Source organism: Pleurodeles waltl, chromosome 8 (genome assembly GCF_031143425.1).
Source record: "Pleurodeles waltl isolate 20211129_DDA chromosome 8, aPleWal1.hap1.20221129, whole genome shotgun sequence".
NCBI classification, from domain to species: Eukaryota; Metazoa; Chordata; class Amphibia; order Caudata; family Salamandridae; genus Pleurodeles; species Pleurodeles waltl.
The window spans coordinates 881734642-881758918 of NC_090447.1; the positions used below are offsets into that span (position 1 = coordinate 881734642).

General features: G+C 43.0%; 1 protein-coding gene across 6 annotated transcripts in view; it reads right to left on the minus strand.

Annotated features, from left to right (window-relative positions):
- Nucleotides 1-24277, minus strand: part of FARP1 (FERM, ARH/RhoGEF and pleckstrin domain protein 1) — a 459262-nt gene that overhangs the window by 429383 nt on the left and 5602 nt on the right. Inside the window, exon 1 of one of the 6 annotated variants that reach the window (XM_069205181.1) lies at nucleotides 8777-9288. The exons of 2 other annotated variants lie outside the window; for them this stretch is intronic. The gene's annotated coding sequence lies outside the window, so the exon portion shown is untranslated. Of the gene's footprint in view, nucleotides 1-8776; nucleotides 9289-24277 lie in introns of those variants that run through there. 3 more of the 6 variants (XM_069205179.1, XM_069205183.1, XM_069205184.1) reach the window with 3 other exon arrangements.

Here is a 24277-nt window from a genome sequence, read left to right on the forward strand (position 1 = left end):
ATCTCGTGGGAGCAAGAAATGTTGGAAAAGAACAAACATAGGGAGAAGATAGTCAGTGAATACATTTTAACACTCAGCAAAGAAATGAAAGCAAACCTAGAACACAGGTAGGTAGCACACATGATTTAGACATCGAGAAAAAATAAAAGTCATGATCGAGTTCTAAATGGGTTTCAGAGGAGAAGTTGCATATAAAAGACAATTTGAGAAAGAACTACATTAAAAATGAGTTTGGAGAAGAGAATGATCTCACTGAAGATATTTACCAACAGTATATAAATGAAAATGTCTGGGTTATCAATGACAATGTTCGAGAAGTGCAGAGCAAAAGGAATCAGTGAGGGTGGAAACGCAGCAATCGATGGAAATATGGGCACAAGTACATACCTTTACTCGGAGTAGAGAGACAATAAATAGCATGAATGTAGGGGCACTGAAACATTTTCAACATACATGATATTGGAAATGTCACACTACACTTTGGCACTGTACTGATGATAAATGAACTGTAATTGATTAACCAGAAGCAATAATATCAACTTATGTAAATATATTTTTCACTGATAAAAACAAAGGTTAAAGTAACGTTACAATTAATGCTGTGAACTAAAAAAATAAAAAAAATAAAAAAAGAGAAATTCACCAGTTATAGTTAGCAAAGCTAACTATAACTTGTACCCCTGGCATGCACTACATATGACATCACTCATGGCATGTTCTATGAGATCATTTATGACATCATGGATGATAATTCAAATGACTGATGGCATCATCCACTGAGTCTGTTAGTTTAATAGTTCACATAGTGGTGGGTAACTACCATATTACTTTTCTGAATCATTTTGTACAGCCTGTGTCCAGCTAATCAGTATGAGTGTTTACAAAACACATGTGCTTCTAGTGCACCATGTGTGTACAAGTACTGAACATGTTATAAATCTTTGTTTTGAATAGTAACTGTTTGTGCAGGTGACTGCTGGCTTGTGTACATTATGTCCCACACAAGTTTTTTTGGTACTGCAGAAAAAGTTTTCAACAGAGCAAAGATTCTATGTACTACATACTAAGTATTGTAAGCAGACAAGTTAATAGACAGAATTGTCTCAGCGTGACAATTTCTACTTAACATTGAAGACTCTGCTCACCAGGTATTAAGCTATGTGCATCTGCTTGTTTTGCTTCAGGAGACGGGCTTTCTGGAACGATTCACCACTGTCTGAAGGCTGCAGGTCGAATGATCTGGAGCACCATCAGACCTTGGTTATTTTAGGTGAACAGCCGCTATTCAGACATATTTTTTATAGAGCTCACACTGTGCTTAGTAGATACTTTTTGATACTTTGTGGTGTATTTCTCATGAACGTTTTACTGTCTGCAAAGAGTGTGGTACACAGAAAACTCTCTCCAAAGCAGCAAACACTGTTAACAGTACCCACTTTTCTACTCCTATCAACTTCATTACTCTAGGTAGGTTCAGTGACTGGCAGGGGTTTGATACGGGTAAAGAGTGTTCGTAGTAGGGCACTAGTTATACAACAGGGCTTGAGTATCAGGAGGAACTTGTTTTTTTTTCCCAAACAGTTCTATACAGATTGATCATCATGTGCAGGATAGGTTACCCTTTTATCTTTGGTTCATAGGCAACATGAACTCGGCTGCCCATGAAGTGAATGGCGTAGAGTCAATGTTACAAACTATCCAAGCTGGATTTGCCTACGGGGCTTGTATGTATGATAGCAGTAAAGAAATGTCATATTATTCGAAGCTACTTTGCACTTACTTTCATAGGTCTATACCTGTTTAACCAGCAGTGTGTACAAAAGAAGCTTGGATGATGTAATGAGTGATGTCATATGAGAGATCATAAGCAGTGCATGTCAGGGGCAAGTTATAGTTTGTGTTGCTAACTAACTGCTGAATTGCTGCTGTTTTTTTTTAGTTCAGAAAGTTAAAGTTATCACAAATTCATCTAACTATAACCAATGCAGAATGTTGAGAAACAAGAGTGTACAGCAGACATAGCTCCTTTCAGGGAATCAGAGATGGTATACTCCAACAGCATACACATCGTTGTATAGGGCCATTGACGAACGCCAGATAGCACAGGAGACAATACATTAACGGAGTGAAGAAATGGCAAATGAGTTCCAATGATGTAGATGGGTGCGAAAGAAGTGAAAAAGAGATGAAAGGCAGAACTTTTTTTTCAGTAAAGCAACAATAACGTAGAGAAGATACCAGCAGAGGGGAAGTTTCTGAAAAGAATGATTAAATAAGCTGATAGACCATTTTATCCTCAGCAGAAAGAGGATGGTCCCATGGAATGTGTCGAATTAGCAGTAGAAAGAAAGTAAACATTATCAGTCAGTGACAGGGTAGAAGGAATCTAATGCAGAGTATTACAAGTTAAGACCAACTAAAGAGGCTGGTGATGAAATGTGCACTGGAGGAAAGAGGAACAATTTAAGTGAATTTTGGAAGGGAACTAGGAAGCAAAATTTATCAGCACTCAAAGTACAGTGTAGGGAAATATTACACAAAGAGGGGTGGTGAGTATGTGGTCTAGAGAAGAACACAAGCCTCCAATGATTGCTTGACTGAAGAAATAAATGATCGCTAATAAACTCCTGTAAAAGATCTAAATTGTAAGGCGAAAGGCGTAAGAAGCGTAACAATACGAAAAAGAAAAGAAGTTGACAACTTCTGCAGTGTTCACATGCGGCCATTTACCACACAAAGTTTGCACATGAAGAAAGTCAACCTTAAACTTTACACTTCTGAACCTGAAATGTAGTGCAGTGGTTTTCTATTGTCGCTGGCCACAGGCTCAACACCGTACAGGTTGTTTCTTATACCTAAAGAAAGGAGTGCCTGTTGGACAGCAGGCATAAGAGGACAACTCCATATCCTTCTACGATGGACTAAATATCTTGAAGACTTAAAACAATGTATGTAATACAAAATGATGGGGAACCTCTTCTGAATGCGATGAGGGCCCTGAGTCTCTTATATCTTTGAGTTATTCATAGGCTTTTCGTGAATAAGTGCCCCATTGAACTGTTGGGGCCTTCTGGAGTGTTGGGGGCCCCCTGAACCGCAGGGGCCCGTGTTACAGCCCTGACTTGAGGAATGGTTTGTCAATAGTGTTCCCAAAACCTAGCACATACCTTGGAAGCTCCGGCCTTAGAGACGCTAGGTCACACAGTGTTTTTAACTAAGCATACAAAGGAGAAATAGAGATGCTATACAGAGGGAACAGGCAAGATTCAGTCATTCAGAAGTTGGCCGCAGATTGTGATTCTATTTGCGCTTGCAACAACAGACAAGGGTTGATGAGCAGTACCTCTGACCACTTCCATAGATCTACTCATGGTGATCCATCACATTACAGACTCATTCAATACTTTTGAAAGAGGTATTTTCAAAAAGGACAACCAGCAGAATACTCATAGATTCGATCTGAAGTTCTAGGCTTTACCCGCATACAACAACAGAAGATCCAGGTAAGTCCTAAGGAGAGCATACGTTTTCTGGAATAAGTGTCAGCCCTACTCACTATCGCCAAATAGAGCACTCACATGGAAATTCTGGCTATAACCCCCTCCCCTTCCACTCCTCCCAGATCACAAAAGATATAAGACCACAGTGTAGAAACAAAGGAGAAGCCGGAACCAGTTTTGGTCCTGGGCTACTTTCCATCTATGCTGCCATCCCCGCCTCTTGTTGCTCTGAGGAGTCCTTAGTGCAAAAAAGATCAAAGCAAGAAAGCAATATAAAATCAACTACTGATAGCAGTAAAGAGCCGGCATAGCTGGCACCTAGGTCCATGTCATAATGGTCACAAATAATTCTCGTTTTTTTTTTTTTTATCCAGGAGCACTTTAGATTCTTGGACTTGTAAGATATATTTACATGTTCTTCTGAGTACAGGCCTACAGGTCTCCTTAGAATGTTGTTGCCTAACACATACTACTCCAGATGACGGGGGTTGTCTTGACATAGCACCACATGGGCTTTGACCTGGTTACCTTAATAGACGCTGCAAGTAGCGGCCTCTTGTAACTGTACATACTTACTGGCACTCCTTTATTACACCTCTTCTGGAATTCAGAATGTCCAATCAGATCTCGACAAGTCACACATACCAGTTGGGAGATTTTGTTTTTCAAAAACTAAACCAGGCTTGTAGCAGGACTGCAAAACAATACAAACAGATTCACTGCTTTCTAGGTTTATCGCAGCAGCTCCACATGAGGCTGACTGAGCATATCCACAACTTTGAGAACTAGCTGGATCATGCGTCCATCATTACACATAAAACCAGAAGAGCCATCCAGGAGGGATTCAGATGTAAAATATGATTGTAACTTTCTCTGTGTAAGTGATAGAGAAATTGCACAGTGGGGATTCCCTCCTTGTAGAAGTGACTAGTATCTTGCATAGTGGCCGTAGCTCCTGCAAGAAACCTGATGTCCAGGAACTACTTTTAACTCCTACCCACTAAGGCCCATATTTATACTTTTTTGCGCCGCATTTGCGTCGTTTTTTGACGCAAAAACGGCGCAAACTTGCAAAATGCCATTGTATTTTGTAGGTTTGCGCCGTTTTGCGTCAAAAAGCGGCGCAAATGCGGCGCTAAAAAAAAGTATAAATACGGGCCTAATTCTTTATGTAGGCAACTGTGATTATATCAGCATTCAGTGATCTAACTCAAGTGGAAAGAAAACCAAAACAATTTCTCTCCGCAGCTACATTTGCAATTTGGTTTTTCTAAAGTGAATTGTCTGATTTTCTTAACTGAAACCGACCTGGACCCCCACAAAAATGTGGGATGATTAACAATTGTGTATGGCAAGTCAAAAAGGGCACACTGCAGTGATCAGGAGAGGGGAAGGTGACAGACTTTTCATTTTGTATGGTCATGCAGACATGAGGATACAAACACATACAAGATAAACAACATAAGCAATTGTATTTCCAACAATGGGAAGCCATAAAGGGGATTTCTGGAGTAACACAAAGCGCAACAAGAAACTTGCATGAAATGAGTTCAAATTCCCAACTCGCAAAGGTCCTGGCTGTTTCAGTGGAGTTTACAATTACCTAAATACACAATAGCTTGTAACAGTCAAAATGGGGAGCACCCTGTCTTCCATTCCAGCATTTGTGACCCCGAGGCATCATGGTAAATGCAGTCATTAGCACGAATTTGAATAGAGTTTTGAAAGTTTTTCACCATAAGTTGGTGCGGCGAGTGCCGTATCTTCGGACACGTGTTTCTGGCTATTTGGCCATCATCAGCGAAGAGCAACGTGTAGCTGGCGGGGTTGCTTGAAATGCCACCTTGAAAGTATTCACAGGTTTAAGTACCACTCAAGAAGGCGCACAGGTGCTTCACCCGAGCTCGTCAGCTCAGAGGCTCACGGGAGCCTTAATTACAACAGTCAAAATGGGGAGCACCCTGTCTTCCATTCCAGCATTTGTGACCCCGAGGCATCATGGTAAATGCAGTCATTAGCACGAATTTGAATAGAGTTTTGAAAGTTTTTCACCATAAGTTGGTGCGGCGAGTGCCGTATCTTCGGACACGTGTTTCTGGCTATTTGGCCATCATCAGCGAAGAGCAACGTGTAGCTGGCGGGGTTGCTTGAAATGCCGCCTTGAAAGTATTCACAGGTTTAAGTACCACTCAAGAAGGCGCACAGGTGCTTCACCCGAGCTCGTCAGCTCAGAGGCTCACGGGAGCCTTAATTACAACAGTCAAAATGGGGAGCACCCTGTCTTCCATTCCAGCATTTGTGACCCCGAGGCATCATGGTAAATGCAGTCATTAGCACGAATTTGAATAGAGTTTTGAAAGTTTTTCACCATAAGTTGGTGCGGCGAGTGCCGTATCTTCGGACACGTGTTTCTGGCTATTTGGCCATCATCAGCGAAGAGCAACGTGTAGCTGGCGGGGTTGCTTGAAATGCCGCCTTGAAAGTATTCACAGGTTTAAGTACCACTCAAGAAGGCGCAAAGGTGCTTCACCCGAGCTCGTCAGCTCAGAGGCTCACGGGAGCCTTAATTACAACAGTCAAAATGGGGAGCACCCTGTCTTCCATTCCAGCATTTGTGACCCCGAGGCATCATGGTAAATGCAGTCATTAGCACGAATTTGAATAGAGTTTTGAAAGTTTTTCACCATAAGTTGGTGCGGCGAGTGCCGTATCTTCGGACACGTGTTTCTGGCTATTTGGCCATCATCAGCGAAGAGCAACGTGTAGCTGGCGGGGTTGCTTGAAATGCCGCCTTGAAAGTATTCACAGGTTTAAGTACCACTCAAGAAGGCGCACAGGTGCTTCACCCGAGCTCGTCAGCTCAGAGGCTCACGGGAGCCTTAATTACAACAGTCAAAATGGGGAGCACCCTGTCTTCCATTCCAGCATTTGTGACCCCGAGGCATCATGGTAAAGCAGTCATTAGCACGAATTTGAATAGAGTGAGCCTCTGAGCTGACGAGCTCGGGTGAAGCACCTGTGCGCCTTCTTGAGTGGTACTTAAACCTGTGAATACTTTCAAGGCGGCATTTCAAGCAACCCCGCCAGCTACACGTTGCTCTTCGCTGATGACGGCCAAATAGCCAGAAACACGTGTCCGAAGAAACGGCACTCGCTGCACCAACTTATGGTGAAAAACTTTCAAAATGCTGTTCAAATTCGTGCTAATGACTGCATTTACCATGATGCCTTGGGGTCACAAATGCTGGAATGGAAGACAGGGTGCTCCCCATTTTGACTGTTGTAATTAAGGCTCCCGTGAGCCTCTGAGCTGACGAGCTCGGGTGAAGCACCTGTGCGCCTTCTTGAGTGGTACTTAAACCTGTGAATACTTTCAAGGCGGCATTTCAAGCAACCCCGCCAGCTACACGTTGCTCTTCGCTGATGACGGCCAAATAGCCAGAAACACGTGTCCGAAGATACGGCACTCGCTGCACCAACTTATGGTGAAAAACTTTCAAAATGCTGTTCAAATTCGTGCTAATGACTGCATTTACCATGATGCCTTGGGGTCACAAATGCTGGAATGGAAGACAGGGTGCTCCCCATTTTGACTGTTGTAATTAAGGATCCCGTGAGCCTCTGAGCTGACGAGCTCGGGTGAAGCACCTGTGCGCCTTCTTGAGTGGTACTTAAACCTGTGAATACTTTCAAGGCGGCATTTCAAGCAACCCCGCCAGCTACACGTTGCTCTTCGCTGATGACGGCCAAATAGCCAGAAACACGTGTCCGAAGATACGGCACTCGCTGCACCAACTTATGGTGAAAAACTTTCAAAATGCTGTTCAAATTCGTGCTAATGACTGCATTTACCATGATGCCTTGGGGTCACAAATGCTGGAATGGAAGACAGGGTGCTCCCCATTTTGACTGTTGTAATTAAGGCTCCCGTGAGCCTCTGAGCTGACGAGCTCGGGTGAAGCACCTGTGCGCCTTCTTGAGTGGTACTTAAACCTGTGAATACTTTCAAGGCGGCATTTCAAGCAACCCCGCCAGCTACACGTTGCTCTTCGCTGATGACGGCCAAATAGCCAGAAACACGTGTCCGAAGATACGGCACTCGCTGCACCAACTTATGGTGAAAAACTTTCAAAATGCTGTTCAAATTCGTGCTAATGACTGCATTTACCATGATGCCTTGGGGTCACAAATGCTGGAATGGAAGACAGGGTGCTCCCCATTTTGACTGTTGTAATTAAGGCTCCCGTGAGCCTCTGAGCTGACGAGCTCGGGTGAAGCACCTGTGCGCCTTCTTGAGTGGTACTTAAACCTGTGAATACTTTCAAGGCGGCATTTCAAGCAACCCCGCCAGCTACACGTTGCTCTTCGCTGATGACGGCCAAATAGCCAGAAACACGTGTCCGAAGATACGGCACTCGCTGCACCAACTTATGGTGAAAAACTTTCAAAATGCTGTTCAAATTCGTGCTAATGACTGCATTTACCATGATGCCTTGGGGTCACAAATGCTGGAATGGAAGACAGGGTGCTCCCCATTTTGACTGACACAATAGCTTGTGTTATTAGCAGCCGTACAGTGAATTTCTACCCTTTATACTGTAGCCTTAAAGCACTATACACACCAAACATTAGGTGCAGCTGGTACAATCCCTGCATAATTGTAGCACGTACAATAAATAGAACATGTTGTGTGTATCATGGTAAGCGTTCATTCTGAGCAAATACATGTGTGTGTTTCAGATACGATTTTAAATTACATTTGGAGCGGATGTAGCCTACAGCTAGAATCACTCATTACAGAGATGTTCTTCTGTGACTCACACAAAACAAGACTCTTCTAAATCCACAGTCACTGGATGCAAGTCACCTAACCTCGCTTCTTTTAACAAAGCCTCTGATTGAGAAAAGACCCTCTGCTGTTCTAGATATATAAAATCTGAAATCCCGCACCTGTGAGCACAGGTGTGTTGACATTTGTAAAACGGCGCATAACGACGATGCGCTGAAACTGGGATCGCGTGGTGCTGAAAACCCCATGAGATGGTGGCCACCTTTTTTTACCGACGTTGACATTACTTTTATGTTAGGCCGGTTAAAAATAATAAACACCGTAATCTGCGATTTTTATTATAAGAACAAACCATCACATCCAAGCAGAAATCACTGCAAAACTATTTTACAGCCTTCTACCCAATCCTAATCAAAGTCATGCACACTTGCCAAATCCGTGAAGAATAGAAAAGAGTTTTCACGCATTTCCTTTTCAAAGCACGTACCTGTTCTTGACTCGTCCAAAATCTCAAACCATTAACAAATTACTCGTGTTTTTCCCATAAAAAGGTGGCAACCTTAAACGCTGCCTCGCAGATTTTGAAGAGTGGTGCACGTTTCGAGGCATAAAAACGTGATGTCAGCATCCCCGTTCAGTAAACGGTACCAGCCCTGCTGCACGCATTCATTCATTCATAGCCATGGAATACTGCAGTGTGCAAGGCTACCCTTTCACTGGCAAGGCTTCAATACAGAATGAGCAGTAAGGATGCAGTTCGCGTTTTTTTAAAAGAAAACCCTTGACCGCTCTGGCCACACAGCAGATTGCGAGAACGGCCGCGTACAACCTGCTTGTTTTGGCGCCTCGCTCCCGCCTCGTTTATTGACGCCGGGTCGCCAGCTCGCCCCGTGCGCTGGACTCCTCTCAGGCGGTCATTCTCATCCGCACATGCCCGCTACAGTCCTTTGACGAGTCTAGTCTCAGGCTGCCATTCCTCTGAGGTCATCTCATTGACACGCCCCCTCCCCCCCCCCACCTTTCTGCAAGGATTAGCTTTCCTCTTAACTCCTTCTGCGCCAAGGGCTCGGTCACAAACCTCCCTGAACAATCAAAACACAAGCACTGGCAAGCCAGTAGGTGCGCTCTTTGTCTTTGTTATAGTTTGTTTTGTTATGTTTTTCGAAAAGCTCTATAGTTTATTTGTATTTTTTTTGGGGGGGGGGTTCAGGGAGGGGGTTGTTGGCCAGACCCAATATCAAACATTGGATTGGCTAATAGCATAAACATTTATTATCTTGAGCATTACATATTTTAAACACTGATGGGACTTTGTGTGTGAACAAGCAGAATGTTGTCAGTCACAGAGAATTTAGCCAGTGCCTGAAGCTGGCAGCCTCACTACCCCTTGCGCGTGGAAATGTGAATAAAACAGGGGGTCGGACTGGCCTATAGGGCAATGATCAGCGTGGGGACCGTTTTTAGGTCAGGCACGCAAGTGCTCTGGCCTGTAGTAATCTATCTGTGGGCTTTTAACCACGCCCACTGCACGCTCATCACTATCATTCGTTCATGGGTTTGCCTTTCAAAAATCCTTTGTTATCATTTGTAAATGCTCTACATCTGTCCCTGCTTGAGGCAGCTTTGTTACCTCCTTGGCCATCGACCCTGTGACATGGTTAATTACACTTTTGCCGATATGTTTGACTGAGAGCGAACTTCTTTTTCATTTTGTGCCACTCTGCGCTCATTCTCATTGTGGCCATGGAGCTTTGAATCGCCTTGCATATGTCAACTGTTTTACTTTTCATTTTCAATTTATGTGGCTCGAAAAGTCCAGTTAGAAATTTATAACGCTAATAGCTCTAACTCGAGCAAGCGCGAGACCTATTACATTGAATATTCCACAGGGAATATTCATTTAAAAGAAGACTCTTTAGCATTACAATCCACTGCCAATGGCTGTGCTGTTTGTTAAAGTCCTCTTCTCCAGTTATAGTCACAATCTTCAGACGAGGGCCTATAGTGCTGGAGACAGCCTTCAACAACTGGTATAGCCATAGGCAGAGGGCTTTTCGGCTATTAGAACATTCAACAAGTGAGGGTAGAATGTTCTTAAACAAAGAGAAACAATAAGACAAATATAGGATGGTTGGATCAGAGGTCGATACCAGACATTGACCTACTGCCACGTTGTCTTCAATGGAGCTCCCAACATTCCTGTGTTGTAATATCTACTCAAACACCCACATCAGGCGAAGAACCAGACTAATGTCTCCGAGTGAGTCAAGTAATTCTTATTATAGCTGCACTAGACTTAACCTTAACCACTATTTCCAATTTCTGTAGGATTTTCCAATCATGCTTCAATATGCCCTATGGAGAGTGCATGGCCCTGACTTAAGAATTATGCCCCTGTTCTGATATGGGACGGTTGTACATTCTCAACCATTGCCACTTCATACAGCCTTAGTTAGTCTTCCCAGTGATCCTTGGAGCTCAAAGAAATGCTTGAAGTCACCTGAAGAGCTAGAAGGGTCTGGCTCTTTTCCACTCCAGCCTCCACTTCCTACCATGAGTGACATGACTGCGTCCCTTCACAGATAACCACAGAGGAGTCCCTAATCTCTAAAATACTGAGAGCCACAGAAAATATCTGCCATTAGATGTGGAACTGACTCGGAGAAGTCTCAGCTCTGGTACCTCTCTTAACAGTTCTCTCCTTTCTATGCATCATTCATCTCCAAGGGCCAATTATCTCTTGCACACATGACAACATACACAGAGACCCAACACGCCATTCAGCAATCTCTCAGCACACAATAAGAACAATCCTATTATAAAAAAAATAAAGAAAATGCACATGCATTCTGCACATGCACCACTTCACGTGGACAACCTCTTTCAAGCAGAATCCTGGTCTCCACTTTGAACAATATACAATGGCCATATGCAAGTGAAACACCTCCCGTTTTGATAGGTTGCCCAATAATAAATATGATTCCAAACCATAGGACATGGGCACCTTCCTAGGCTAAACATGCAGAGGGTGAGTTAAAGTAGAAATGAGAATGGGAAGAGCTGTGTGTGGGTCTCTTCATCCAGGCACATTAGCAGGTTACTTAGGTAGCGGCAAAGGATCAACATCCTTGAGGTACATTCAAGGAGCGATGTATGACCCATCATGCTAACAGAGAGCAAAGGTAGCATGTTGATGGCACAACAGGAAAATACCAACAACATATCTCGATTTAAGAAATGTAAATGAAGATATCTTAGCAAATAGGAAAACACAAGCCTCTCCAAAGGCACGGACAGCAGAGGCCACACCCATCAAGCGATGAGCCAGGTGGCACTCTAGGGCATGGAAGCAACTCAGCGATATCCAGCTACCGGACAGGGGTGGAAACTCATATGGATTGTCTGGATACCTGACGGCATGTACCTCCAAAGACCCTGCTACTGGCAAAAGGCCACTATGTGACTTCCCATGTTGATATGGAAGCATAATCCTTGGTTATCCTAGGATCTGCTGCTGATATCCCTGTTTAGAGCGCATTCAAGAACACACATGTACCGGTGAAGCTGGTCAGACCCTGTACATTAAAGGATGTTTCTACTTTTGGGAATCCCATAGTGTCAGTGCTTACGATGGTGCACATTCTCCTCTAGCACGGTGATGGAGCCCACTGACAATGTAGACAAGAGTATAGAGCAATGGCCCTTTTATTGATTACACAGTGTTACGTGAAACTGCCCTATATAAAAGCTTACAAAATATATAAACAATTGCAATTTCGAAGTCTCAAAAACTATGCAGTCTAAACTCAAGAAGGCAAGTTAGGATGTACCGGAGAAAACGTAGGAACTGTGTGTGTTCTCCCACCTGCAAGGCTGAAGCTTAAAGTAAACGTGTTAGCCCTTCCTCATAGCTCCGCCCAATACACAGCTAAACTGTCCTAACTTGGTAACACACCACAAATCCCAGTCATATAACAGATAACCTTAAAGGCAAAGGGTCCCTCCTCCAAAGACCTGTTGCAATGAGACACAAAGGCTCCTTGCAAGTTCCTACACTCCTGCCCATTTTCATGCATTACAAAAATTAGAGAGCTTGCAAATGGCAGTAGACACAGCCCTTTACCCTAAAGACAGTAGGTGACAAGCCTTAAGGCAAGGAGAGACTGATGGTCCCTTCCTGTGGGGGTTTTTGAATCCCAGCTTCATGTTAACCACAAGAGGGCTTACTACAAACCCGAAATGACTGCCATCGATTTCTAGTAAAGAATAAGTGACTTCTTATATGCAATGGAGGACTTCATCCATCCTGGAAGAGGCAGCAATGGCTATAAGAGATCAAGACAACCATGAGGACATGTGTCATGCACACCAACACTCCCGACTTAAAAGCGAGACTTGGTGCTAGCTTTCTCGTTCAAACCTTCCTCAGCTTCAATGGAAAATAAAGGGGAAATGAAGTCCCCCTGATTTTCTGTCACCAAATCTCTCTCTTTAGAATGACAGAATGTTGTAATGTGTGCATATTAGAAACGTTTCACCAGATCACAGTGGTTGCAGGATCCACAGGAGTAAAACAATTTGAATATCATGGAAGCATTATGGTCAAGATCAGGCTTCTCCAAGGAGTAGCTTGTGAGCTACTGCATGCTCTCGAGCTATCCATCAGTAGCTCTCCAGCATCCAACCCAGCCTTCTAAATTGGAAGCGTTCTGCTTGATTAAATTAACATATGCATAACAAAGTTGTGAATTATTAGACAAAATTGTGTGTGTTTTCAGAACACATAAGCTGATATTTGGAGAAAAATGGCTGAAGTTCCAAAATATATTGTTAAGGTGATTTGTGAGTGATAAATTATATGCGGAGACTTATTAGTAATATGATTACTTTTGTGCCTAGTGCACTGGAGCTGTGGCTGGCATGTATTACCTACATACAGACGTTTCAAATCGACAATGCCTTCTTAGCATTACTGCTGGCAAGCCTACTGATGCACTGAGATGCTCGCTGCTTGGACATAGTGGTTCACTAATATAATCTTGCGAATGTGGGCCTGATTACAACACTAATATTAGTAGCTTGTGAGGATTTTTGTTTAACGTAAATAGCTCTTATTACACAAAAGGTTTGAGACCCCTGGTCTAGATTGAAGTCTCCTCCAGCAATACCTGCAATTCATGCAGCTGATTACCAAATGACTCAATCATTAGATCGCGCCCCTCAAATCTGGTTGATGAGAAAGCTTAGCTACCTTAAATACTAGGAGGGCATTTCTGTAAAAGCATGCAGCCCTCTCCCAGGTTCTCGCAAAGCAATCTCAGACTCTGATACTTGTGGAGGTGACTAAAATTACAAGAGTCAAGAATATGTGCTACTGTTGTGCGTCAGCTGGGTCACAGGTCTGAGCGGGTTCAGCAAGTTATATGAATGATTTAAAGGGCCTTTCTGGTTTCTGGCATCAAATTAACTAGGCAGTCTAACTACTTAACGTAACAATTCTATACCTCGTAAAATATTTACAAACTAACGCAATCAAGTCAAATTTCCATCTCCAAGACTATTGTTCAGATACAACGTGCACCAATTTTTTTTCTCCGAAGACAAACGATAGGAAAACATCTAAACTCTTTTTGGTTTTCTAGCTAAAATTCAAGGCCATTCATTTTTGTTTTTTTAAATAACACATTATCATCCCAGGCCAAGTGAATCATGTTAAACCACCAGACACATCAACCGGTCCTGCTGTATGAGGATTTGACAGAAGCTGACCTGGTTGAATTATTAATCCACAGCCTGCATTGACTGCTATTTTATCTCAGGATACAGCGGATGACCTCAGGGAACTTGTGTGAAGATGGCACAGTGTCCTCTCGTTTCTTTTACCGTAAGTCCGCTATCTGTGGCCGGCAAATCATTCACACCTTTTATCTGCTAGCGTCATGTTTTTCCCCAGGTTAATCCTTGTTGTAAGCATGCTAAAGGTCAACTGTGCAGAAGACCAATCCCAAAGTATGTGGCTGGCTACATAAACTTGCTAGACAATACTGCAAAAGGACCTTACAATCTTGAAGTAAACTAAAACGGTGAGCCGCTAAACAAGATTTTTGATTGGAGCAATAGTTCAATGGTCAAAAATTAGTTTATTGGACCCCAAACAAATTACACGGAGGAAACCTGAGAATATTGCCACCGAAAATTAACATGTTCATGCCACCGAAAGTTAACGTGTTCAGCCGTAAGAGTGGAACATCTAAACCAGGGGTCTCCAACCTTTTGTGTAATAAGAGCAATTTATGTTGAATAAAAATCATCATGAGCTACTAGTATTATTGGTGTTGTAATAGTGACCACATGACCACCATGTTCAAGACTACCAGCAGGGAGCACTTCAGTGCATCAGGAGGTTTGCCAGTAGTAATGTAATCAAGCACTGGCAAATCCAATAGGTTTCACCTTTGATTTTACTTTTGCATTCTATTTTACTAAGTGGATTATAAGTAATAGAAAAAAAGGTTATAATAATGTTTGTTTTAAATCCAATACACTGTTAATTGTTGTTTATGTTGTGATGTATGTTGCATTAATTTCCCATGGGTCCAAACTTGTAATTTGTACCGTATTCAGTATGGCATTGTGTTAAAGTATAGTAAATGCACAGTGTGCCACTGCACCTGCTGCACCCTTCAAATCATGCCCCTTTTAACTGCAAGGTAGCCATAAATGTGACTTCCTGTTTAGTAGTAAAATATTTGGTGTTTACAGGAGCGATGACAACTTTTGGCCCCGGAGCCACTGCATCATTCAAATCATGGCCGAAGTGCCTACAAGATGCTGCACTTGTGACTGCCGGTTTAGTTGTAAAATTTAGCAGTAATAAGTGCTCAGTGGGGTGCCTACCCTGTGCCACTGCAACTGCTGCACCATTGAAATCATGACACTAGTGCCTGGTAGATAACTACACTTGTACAGCCTGTTTAGTAGTAAAAGCTAGCAATAATATGTGTTTGGTGGGCTTCTGATACCCAGTGGCACCAGTGCCACTGCACCTGCTGCACTATTCAAATCATGACCCTAATGCCTGCAAGTTGACTGCACTTGTGACTGCCTGTTTAGTAGTAAAATATAGCAATTCCTGGTGTTTAGAGGAGTTCTGATGTTTGGCCCTGGAGCTACTGCACCTGCTGCACCATTCAAGTCATGACCCTAGTGCCTGCAAGATAACTGCACTTCCCGCTGCCCATTAATAAGTCGCGGAGAGAATAACAATTCGAAATAAAATGTCGCCCAATTATACAAAGGACTTTTCTATAAACATGACTGAGTGGTAATTTAAGAAATAACAGAGTGGTAAAGAAACAAACACACAAATCATTTTATTATTTATAACTGTTATTCATCAGAAATGTAATTATTAAGTAACAAAAAACACAACATAATGAGCCCCTTCGCTGCTTGCTTTACATCTGCATTCGACACTCCATTGCAAGATGGCCGACATGTTTACACACATTTCAATGCAAATTGACCTGTGTTCAGTTCATCTGGTCGCCTATAAACACTAACAAGTAACCAATCACCAAAAACTGGAAGGTGTACTTCGGCCACACTCCACGTGAGGGCAAAAGCATAAACAAAAGAGAAGGAAGTGACCTGCTAGCCAATAAAACGCAAGTAAACTCAAGCGGCATTGGAGCAACGCTTGAATGAATAAACTGGAAGTTCAGGAAAGTAAGGGGCGAAGTGGAAATCTCTTTAAAGAATTTTCTTTTGATAACACAAGACTTTGTAAGCACAGTGCAAGCTTTGTCAATTTGGAGTGCTTATAAGTAGGTAATACGTACCAGCCACAACTGCAGTGCCCTAGGCACAAAAGTAATCATATCAGTAGTGTCTCTACACATGATTTATCATTTAAAAAATCATGTTTAACTATATTTTGGAAATTCAGCCATTTTTCTCCAAACATCTGCCTATGTGTTCTGAAAATACAAACATTTTCTTCATGTAATCCACAATTTTGTAATACATATGTAAATTTAATCAAGCAAAACGCTCCAATTTAGAAGGCTGGGATGCACACAGGAGAGCTACTTACAGGCAGCTGGAGAGCTAGCAGTAGCTCACGAGCTTCTAGTTAAAGAAGCCCGACTAAACACCCCTCTGTTTTAAATTAGCGTTGGCAAAGCCAAACTGTCTCAACTTTGGGACCTATTGATTTTGTTAATCCCTTTGACTGTGCTCTACAGCATTGACAAAAATAATTTCTTGTGGATGCTGTGTAGAATTGCCAGAAGGGGAAAAAAAGGCATGATGAGACAGTTGCCAGTGGCAGCATGATTTTGTAAGCATGCATATATATGCATGACGACATGCGCACACCCAAGAAAAGAAGTGAGCATCACTTTTTTAGGTGTCGGCTAGACAGCACATACGCTGTCTTTTTAATACTACTGTAGTCTTACAGTGGGCTTAGAGCCTGCACATTGCTTACCATTTGTTGGTTAGCATGGCACTGGTCTTTACAGCCTTGTAATTGGTCACTGCAGGTCTAGCATAATTTTGTGTCTGTGGAGAATGAACCAAGCACTAATTGATTCAACTTAATCAGTGCCCGTCCGCTGTTCCTGACGTGATTGAAGTCCTTTTTTTTTTTTTTACTTTTAAGGTTCTGCAAACAGAAGGTATGTGACTGGCAAAAACATGCCAAGCATGACAAACAAAATTGCAAAGTTATTTTCTATAGTTACCTTTTTTTTCATTTTTTATTTTGTCAAGTCTTCTTTCTCACTTTGCAGTCATTTTTTTTTTTACCCGTGGGCACTATTCTAAAAAAATTATGATTATATTGTTCTAAGTGCTGCAAATCGACATTGTTTCTTTCATATGTGTAATTCCGAAATTATGCTTTATCACATAATCCTGCAGTACACCCAATCCGCCACTCAAATCCACCCCAACTCAATCTATTCCACCCCACTCAATCCAATCTACCTTAGACCAATCCAATCCAGCGCAGACCAATCCAATCCAATCCAAATTACTCACCCTAATCCACTCCAGTCAACCGCACTCCAATCCTCCCAACCCACACCATTCAAATTTCTACCACCTACCCCACTCCCATCCAAAACAATCTGCCCTACTCCAATCTGTCTCAATCCACTCCAAAAAAATTTGTTCCACTCCAATCCAAATCAATTTACCCCACTCCAGTCAAAAACAATCTTAACAACTCCAATTGTGAACAATTGCCCCCACTCCAATCTGCCCTACACCAATCCAAAACAATCTGCTTCACCCTAGTCCAAACCAATCTGCCCCGCTGCTCAAGTCCAAAATCAATCTGCTACTACCTGACCCACACCAGTCTAAAACAATCTGCCTCACTCCAGTCTGCCCCACTGCAATCCAAAACAATCTACTCCAATCTGCCCCACTCCTGTCTGCCCCACTCAAATCCAAAACAAAACAATCTGCCCCATTCCAATGCACCAGATTCCAATCCACCTCACCTCAATCCAATTCACCCCACTATATCCCAATCCACCCCACTCCAATCCACCATAATCCACGCCACATCAATCCAATTCACTCACCCCACTGCAATCCAACCCACCCGCATCCATTCCACAACCCAATCCACCCACCCCACTTCAATCCACCCCACTCTTAATTCAATTCACCTTAATCCACCCCACTCCAATTCAGTCTACCTTAATCCTTCCCACTCCAATACAATCCACCCCACACCAAACAGCCTTAATCAACCCACTCCAGTGCAATTCAGCCCGCACCAATCCAATTCACCCCACTCTAACTCACCCCAAAAAGTTCACCCCACTCAATCAAATTCACCACAATCCACTCAACTCCAGTCCACTCCAATCCAAGCCAGTCTACCCCAACTCACTCCAAGATACCCCCAATCTAATCTACCCCACTCCACCCCACCCACCCCACTCTAATCCAATTTACCTCACTTCAATCTACTCCAATCCACCCCACTCCAATCCACTCCACCCCAATCCAATCTAACCCACTGTGATCCATTTACTCCAGTCCAGCCCACTCCTGTTCACCCCACTCAGTTCAAATCACTCCACTGAATCCAATTGACCCCACTCCAGTCCACTGCACTGTAATCCAATCTATGCCAATCCAACTCACTGGAATCCAATCCACCCTCCACTCCCATGCACCCCGTTCCAGTCCACCCCATTCCACCCCACCCCAATCAACCCCACTCCAATTCAACCCCACTCCACTTAACACTACACCCCTCCACTCAACTTTACAACACTCTACTCACCCTACACCACTCTAGGAAAATGTACTCCAACTAATCCATTCTGCAACACTTCTCATCCTGCTCCACTCTATGACACACCACTAACTTTTAGCCATGCTGAACAGCACCCAAACTGCTGTAAAACATGGTAAAAACACATTTCCAAGTCGATTCCTCTTCTGAAGATTTAAGTCAGGCAAATGGAGAGATGGTAAAGAAGCCATGCACCACGGGAAGAAGAAAAATAGGATGGACAAGGAAAGCTATACAATAAGAAGCGCGCAATGTGAGTACCAATAAAGCCAACCAATGGTAAGCTATGTGTGGAGCTGTAGGTACCTGTAATTGCTTGATAAGCCCACACCACCACAAAAGGCCTTTCACAATCAGACAACTTATACTTTCTGGAAGGCCAGACCTAAAAAGGGGTGAAAGGGGTCCGATGCCCTGGGATGGGACTAATGGATTAGCCTACCTAGGTGTTCCTTATGACCTTAGTCTTAGGTCAAGGTTAGTGGCACCTTTAGTTGCCTCGCCAGTCTCGTGTAATCAAAAATTCATAAATATAAAATACATACATATATAGACAGGCTATTTTTTGGGTCAGCCGTCTTCACCTACTTGTCTGCTCAACAGTCGTTAAAATTTCGCTCTTTCACTGTTAATGAAGGTATTTTGCCTGTTCATGTGCACATCCGCCTAAAAAGTAGTGCACTTCAGTGCCAAGGCTGATGGGTTAATATTTTATTTTGATGGTACCTTTCTTCCACCTCTTTATATTTTTTTAGTTACCCTTGTATGTTAAACGAAGTCTTCATGCTGCAGTAGTTCAAAGCCTAACCTACTTTCTCTTTGTGCCAATAAAAAAAAAAAAAAAAAAAAAATTCTGTGATGGGAGCTGAAATTAAAAATGGAAAGGGGCTGTTTAACTACTTGTGCCTGGTAGGAATCACCCTTACTGCTCTATTTGAATTATATTTTATGGGCTTTTTATACAAACGTTTTAATTGCAAGCATATTGCCACCACATTTAGGCAGCTTTATTTTCTTATGGCATATGCTTGCAATAACAAAACAAAAATGTACACATCGGACCAGGTTGCTGAGGCCAAACATACTGGCTTTGCCAATGCTAGTTACATCTGGATTCAGTACACCAATTACAGGCCAATAGATGAAAACCACGACTAGAAATATGTACAACAGAAAATACAATAGAAAACAAATGACAACCATTCTAAACCATGCACAGTCTAACCAAACATAAAAGTCTGCCTTTAATAGCTAAGGATAGCTATACTGCCACAATGCCATGCTAGTGACAGCTGCTTACTATACCAATGCTAGGAAATATCACAATGACAGATATGGTTAGACCTAGTCTGTGAGGAGATCTACGCAGTGAAAAACTGAGCTCCAACAAGCGGGAGTTGCTCGCCTGGACTTAGGCATTCAGTCCATGGGTTGAAGTTACCTTGTAAATGCAGTTTAAAGGTGGCCTCCTGCCCTATTAACAGTAAAACATTTTAATTTGGTGTTCGCTGTAAGTGCAAAACTGCAAGTCAAAACATTAATTCAGCCACGCCAGGACAGACAGCTTAGCTTCGATGCATCTTAGAGCGAATGGTTTCAGTAGTGAAAGGGTGTGCCTGGTTTGTCAAAGGGGCATTTGGGAAAAGAAAACACAGAAGACCTATGGCTATCAAAATGTATGAAAGCTGTTGCTTCCTGTGAGGAGTAAGATTTTGATATGTTTCATGACGAAAGTATCACACTGGAAGATATACCAAGATAAACCAAGATATACCCGCTACAACAGTAGCAAATGCCAACGTGCTACGAGCAAACATGCTGCAAAGGATATACCGAAAAAAACAACTATGTTCTTTTACAGGGGAAAGTGGGACTTGATTTATAGCGGTGCACTACCACAATATCGAGTTGCTGCTATCGACTGCAGAATGTAGACTACCACTATATCATCAAGGTAAGTATTTTATGGAAATATGTATTTACTATTCTTGACTCCACATCTATGTACCTTGACAATATACATAGTTAACGCCACATCTCACCTGAACTTCCTCCACACCTGAAGAGAGTAAATGCAAACATCAAGTAGGCTCTTCCCCTGAGTGAGCGCGTGAGCTTGCACAGCACCACCTCATGAAAGACCACCTTAAGAATCAACAGATCACCATGGCGAGATAATCGCGCCTCTACGAATAATTCCTCACCGCTGATATTCGAGCACTTGAATGAACAAATAAACAAGACCATAGCAAACGCAGTCTTAGACAGCCTGCTATCCCGGAGGGGCCAACTCCGAATGCTTAGAACAAACCAAGCAGAATGCAGTTTACTGGCCCTCAAACAGAGATACAATGACAAGTGGGACAGGATGGACACGCTACTGGCATGCAAACTCAGTTTTCAAAGGTCGCAGGCCCACATAGCCCCTATCCCCGCAGACCATACATCCTGGACCAGCTCAGAAGAAGCCAAACAAAATATCTTCTGAAAGATCTGTCAGCAGCTTTACACTGTTACAACAGAGGATGTCCAATCGATTCAAGCAAACCTCAGGGATTGTGCCTGAGAGCCCATTACGGACCATGATAGGGAAATACTGGAAAAACCTGTAGAGTCTACCGAGCTACGACCCTGGGTAAAGCCCCAGGACTGGATGGTCTCCCGCCCTCCTTCTTCAAGGCTTACCTCCCACTCCTTCAAGACCACCTCTTATCGCTCGTCAACTCTTTAATCTTCCAGCTCCATCCTCACTCCCACGATATGTGAGGTTGAGACAGCACTTATTCCAAAATTGGGCAAGCCTCTGAAAGACTGCACGTTGTTCTGTCCCACAGCTCCCTTAAATATAGACACCAAGCTCTACACTGGCCTAAAACTGGACCCTCAACTCCCCGGACTGGTTGATCCCGACCAAGTCGGATTTGTGAGAGAGCACCACGGTGCCGACAACATCAAGCGACTGGTCCACCTCATACCTGAGTGTGAGCGCGGTGAAGGCAGGACACTAAGCGATCTCTTTAAAGGTTTACATTTATTTTACATTAAGTAATTTGAACAGTGCATAACCGAATTTCAACGAAAAGATTTTTATAGGAGACATTCTCAATTTATCGCAAACACCTTAACAAGGCAGGTTCAATGCTTTGGCCTTTGTGTGGCTGCATAAGGACTAGCTGGACGCTCCGCATCAAGCGCTCCACATCACGCAAAAATAATAGTTAAAAACATGAGACCCATTAAAATTTGGATTAGAGGTGCAACTAACAGCGGAGGAGAATAAAGCGTACGAGGTGGAGGGATTTTGTTAAATACCCTGAGAGCAATGCAGAGATCTCGCAAAGAATGGTGGCAGGCGGGATCACGTTATTTTCAACAAAAAAAAATTAACTCACTTTAGCCAGCTGTCATTGGTTTGTCAGTACTAACATTAAAACCACCATTACCCGGTATCAAAACAGTGCTACACTTAAAGAAATTATACCTTTTCAAATCAGTTTTGAAAAAGGCTCACAGATGAAGAGCATATGTGCACAGGAAAGCTGCGCTGTGTTACTGATCCTCCAGGCATAACTTCAGTACTGGTGTAGTTTAAAATAAAACCTGGCCCCTGTGAAGACTTCGACCTCTGCGTCACACCACAACTACACATACTGTGACGCTGTCAGAACAGTTTAGCGTAAATACAGACCAAAAGAAAGCACAGATAAATTACGTTTACAATCAATTTCAAAATAGCCATCACCACTCAAGAGCCTAAGTGGTTAGTTGGATTAATTAAGAAATTAGGTTTTAGCAGACATACAATTGGCAGAAGAGACGCCACAGCATGGCAAACAAATACAGCATGTAGAACGAAATTACAAAAATCATGATTAGAGATTAAACTAACTGTAAAAAGGGATAGTCATTTAAAACACAGCATTAGTGTGCAATAATAATTTATATTCAAGAATGGTTTATAGACATGCTAAATTCCAAATAGTCACCTAGTTTAAAAGAAAAATAATTTTATTGAATGTTGGCTCTGCGCCAGCTGTAAGTAGAGGCAGAACAGGGAGGTTATTCTTTAATTTGCACTCTAGGCCGGTAGCAGAACAAAGGCCCACAGATTCCAGTGCTACATAAACATGGCAATTCATTCAATATACACCGGCCTGGCTTAGGCAGCATTACATATCCAATATGTACCTTCGAATACTTAGCTTTTAAAAAATCAGGTTTTTGACCAGATTGGTTGGCAGGATGTGATGTTTCTCCAATGACAACTGTCTATGGCTTTCTAGAGTCCATGTCCCCCAGGTTGTACGTTCGAAGGTCCCCGACACAGTCGCGCTGTGCAGTTCTGCTCCATTTTTCAGTAATTTTCTAATGTTCCTGGTATGTTTTCTGCCCAGGACACTCCTATCCAGAGTTACCTGGTAGGATGTGTTTAGGGTTGTGTTAGCGAGTTGCTCACAAGCAGAGTGCTCAACTCTGCTGGGGATGAGGTGCATCCAAAGTGGTACTCCTGTTAACATGGATAACTACTGTCATCAAGTCCAGGCCAGGACACGACTAAAGATTGTTGACAGCTGGTTTCGTAGTAGTGACAGGCCTTTTAATCTGCACTCAACGTTAGTGTGGATGCCTTGTACCACTGTGTACACACCCAAGACTGGAACAGAGAAAGAGGAGAACAAGAAAGGGAGACAGAGTTATGTTTGTGGAGTACATAAGGGTACAAGGTATACCAGATGACCGGTATCACAAAGCATGTGCAAGACCAAGAAGTTGGGTTGCGCAGAAATGGTGGAGGAGGCCATTTAATGTACAGGTGCTGCTCACCTCAACCCGCTCAGGAAACTAAAGCCAGGGTCTTGTATGTCTGGGCTGATGCACAAAACTATCTACAGAGATTTGTGCATCCCCAAGTGGTTGAGATGTGTAGGAGCAAGTCAGTCTGCACCTGGAAAATGTAGTATATTGTAGCTAAACCCAAAATCACCACCACATACTTCATCCCTTACCTCCCCAGCCTGTTACCAATCCCTGTGCTTACATGCACTCGCCGTCTTCACTACATTTGTGAATGTAGACCATGTCTCAATTTCCTCACATGGGCGCTTGGTTCACACCTTATGGATACCCCCTAATAAATTTAGAAAAGCTCTTCAAGTCACAGCCGAAGCCCACCTCTTCCACTAAGGCCTAGCCTCAGACACAACAATGACGACTAGTCATCAAGATACTTTACACCTTTCATCATGGTGCAACCGTCCACAAACTCTGCATCCACCACTTCACATTCTTACCCCTTTGAACATTTCATAATAGACTACACACTATTTGTTGGCTTGTTGCAAGCCCCAAAGACGAGGGGCGGCCAAATGCATTCTCACTGCTTTCATCCTCACAACCTTATTAACTCCCCAGAACGGTAAAGATTCTTCCAGCAGTTAAATGTTTCAGTTTAAGTTGCGAGTTTTTCTTTGTGCCCTTGCTGGACACACCATACAAATCTAACAAACCGAAGTAAATGGAATACTCTGCTCTTGATTCACAGAGGTTGCTATGACTTGCTCCTGTGGTAGTCCTGAATTCCGTGGGTAAGCCAGGCTCAGCCTTGGCTCACTTCTGACATCTCTGGGTAAAACAGTGGTACCCTAAGAGGCAGCCGTTCCTTGCTCA